Source organism: Amphiura filiformis, chromosome 10, assembly GCF_039555335.1.
Source record: "Amphiura filiformis chromosome 10, Afil_fr2py, whole genome shotgun sequence".
Taxonomy (NCBI): domain Eukaryota; kingdom Metazoa; phylum Echinodermata; class Ophiuroidea; order Amphilepidida; family Amphiuridae; genus Amphiura; species Amphiura filiformis.
The window spans coordinates 9,962,753-9,966,461 of record NC_092637.1 but is presented as its reverse complement, the minus strand read 5'-3'; positions in this window follow the sequence as shown (position 1 = coordinate 9,966,461).

Genomic DNA, 3,709 nt, shown 5'->3' with positions numbered 1-3,709 from the left:
TATGTGTATTACACTGCTCCATAGACAATGTGTTGTAATTTCGTTCTGGTGCACCAGAACGAAATTCAATTGATGTGATATTTTTGCCAAAAGACATAATCTGAAAGAAATATTTGGTACATAAACATTATGTAGCCAGAGGTATCCAGTGGTGTAAAAATCTCAACTTTTTTGGGAAAAGTGGGGATGAGGCTGTGGATCACGAAATGCCCTTTAACATTATATTACAATTATAAATAAGGCCAACATTTTTCTGGCCCAATTTGGAAACCATAATGCATATTTTGGCTGAATAACTCCAACTGACTCATGTATGAACTTTGACTATTTGAGTATTATAGTGCTTCTAAGGCTTTTCTAACTACTGTTTAACTACTTTTCATTTATAGAGTAGGAGTAGAGTTTTGTCATAAAAGAACCCCTCCGTGACATTTAAATCAGTTCTGCTAGTAGTCATATTTGGTCGACATTGACTGAGGCGTCTAGCACATATAGCACTTTACACCTGAGCATAATACTGGTAGAAAGAACGATTCAGAATCTCAAAATCCATGTTTATTCCAAGCAATGCACTCTAGGTAGGATTATCTTCCAACAAATAAATTTATGTGAAAGTTTACAATGCTATAGGGCATCATAATTAAATGAAGAGGTAACACGAGGCTGGTACAATAAAGGTTTTGGGAAATGCAGGAGGACTGAAAATGAATAAATAGAACAGAGAGGCACTAAAAGTACTGGGGATATAAAGAAGAAAATGTTACATGTTTGTTTACGTGATCCTCGAAATTTGGAACATTCATGTCGAATGTTAGATATTGTCATACATTCGTACTAATTTTGCTTCCAATAACTCACGTAAACAAATTAATTATGAAGATTAGCTTTAGTTCTTAACACAACGTAATAAAACGGCGTGAAAGGAACAGAAAAATCGAGACTGAAGTCAATTAAATCAAGGGAGGAAAGAAATGATCTAGAGGGATGGCGGAGACCGTGAAAATCAGATGGGCAGGAGAAGTATTAAAAAGAGCAAAGAACAGAAACTAACGAGACTGAAAGGTGGAAAGCAACGTGAAATGAATAATTGTAGGTGTATGGCTGACTTGACATTTGGCATTTGGGGCTATTTCGGTGAGAGCAAACTGTAAAAAATATGGGGTTATTGGGTGAGAGCATGCTTTCTAGCAGTCGGGGAGAGCAAAGTATTTAAAAAATGGGTCATTGGGTGAGAACATGGCCTGTTTGTTTTTGAATGAGGTCTTTGGAATAGAGACAAATCAGTCCCACGAAAGCCTCGAACAAAGTAACGAAATCAGTCAGTTAATGAAAGTTGCTGTTCAAATTGAAAAATAATGGCCTTTGGGTGACACATAAGAGTGTAGTCGTAGGGAAAGAAAGAGGAAAGTGAGGGAGAGAGGGAGAGAGAGAAAAAACTTCGTGCTTCAAGAAGCACAAACATCAGTCGGCTGCTAAATGACCCTATATCTGGATGACCTTTGATCCCAGGTAATGTGAACATTGTATTACAATTAATAAAGCGAACATTTTTCTGGTCAAAAATCAATTTGGAAACCATAATGCATATTTTGGCTGAATAACTCCAACTGACTCATGTATGAACTTTGACAATTGGAGTATTATATAGCTACTCAGGTTTTTCAAAGTTTAGCATTTTCATATCATTTATAGAATAGGAGTAGAGTTTTAAAGTTTGTCATGAAAGAACCCCTCCGTGACATTTAAATCAGTTTTGCTAGTATTCATGTTTGGTCGACATTGGCTGAGGTGTCTAGCACAATATCATTTTACACCAGCACTGAGCATTATACTGGAAGAAAAAACGATTTAGAAGCTCCAAAATCCATGTTTATTTATTCTGGGCAATACACTCAAGACAAAAAATCCATGTGAAAGTTTACAATGCTATAGGGCATCATTATCAAATAAAAAGGTAATATGAGGCTGGTACAATAAAGGTTTATGGAAATGCAGGAGGACTGGAACGGAATAAATAGAACAGAGAGGTACTAAAAGTACTGGGGATATAAAAAATAAAATAAAACGAGAGTGTGTAGAATAAGAGTGAGATACAAAGGGGAGAAAATAAAAAGAAATATAGTAAAAGAACCGTGCAAATAAAAGGAAAGAAAGCTGCGCGAGGGAGGGTTAAACATTAAATGTGAAGAGAACTAAATTGTCTGCAAGGTTCTTCAAAGTAAATCAGATTTTTCCAAAATGTCACTAAGGACGTCATAAACGGATTTATACATTCGTTTTGTTTCATTGTCCCTGTCCAACATGTCCAATGGGTTCAGCAGGCATGACACTCTAACCGGTTATAAAAGAATCTCTTCAATTGAATGTCAAATTCTTTAGTGCGACTATAAATACTTTATTCGCCAATATAAACGTATATGTTATCCATTGGGATTCATAATCATATTCGACATCATAACACGTGTCATAGTCAAGTCTGCTGACAATGCCTCCCGCATGGCCTTCAACTTGTACTGCGACAAGCTTGGCCTAAACAACATGAACAACAAAATAATCGTCTTTGATTTTTTTTTGTCATCCTCAAGATCAAGTTTTCTAAAGCTCTTGGAGAGTCAGCCTCTACTAGAAGATTCATTGTATTGTTTAAATTTGATTTTGTTTTTATATTTATTAAACAGTTAAGCCATAAGAAAGAGTTCTTCCGTTTAAACACTGAATCGGTTCCAATCAGTAAGAGAATAGATGAAAACAGCTAAAAACATTTGAATAATATCTTTTTGGTTTCTTCATTTAATAACTTAAATAAAAACAAAATCTGCTCTTTTCTCTCTCTCTGTCTCTCTTTCTTCAAATATCGTAAATACTGTAGATTAACGTTTTCAAACTGCATTTTTTATATTTTAAATTTTAATATAAAAATGCAGTTTGAAAACGTTAATCTAACGTTAAACGTTAACGTTCCTAAAAGAACGTTAAAAAGAGCATTGCCCTCACCAATTTGATTGATTTTTAGCCTAAATTGGCCTGTAGTTTGGAATTTGTGGGATTTTCTAATTGTGGGCACTTATTTTCAAAAGTCTGGGAGGGGATTGCAACAACCCCGTGCTCTTCAGTAGACGTGTTACAAAAAAGAGTTAAACTTCCATTAAGTGATCATAGCAAAAGAATCAAAATTGTGTAAAATTGCATAAAAGGAAAAGATATACTTTAGACCACGAATTTAGAAGTTATGAGGCCCGAAAGTTTCCATAATTCCAGGGTTCAGACCAACCTTAAGTGATCATAGCAAAAGAATCAAAATTGTGTAAAATTGCATAAAAGGGAAAGATAAGTTGATCGAAACAAAAGAAAATTAGTCATACCTCGTAAATTTCAGATGGTTAATTACGCCATCTTTCATCAGTGAGACTAAGATTGAGCTGTTGATTAACATGACGTCAACCAGCCACCTCTCAACTAGACTTGATCCACCAGTCCTTCAACTGCTTACGAACGTTCAACGGCCATTTTGTTCCGACATGTTTAATAGTTTCGAGATCGGGGCCAATGGACTCAGGCCACCTCTCAACAAAGATGTGGTTAAGTTCAAAATTCAATTCAAACTGTCATCAAATCATGCCTGTAGTTTCTCATATTTGTAGTTTTTTTTATGGTTCTTCTTGTTCAGCGCTGCGTTCTTTATGTAGCAGCGCTATATAAGCATTTTGAA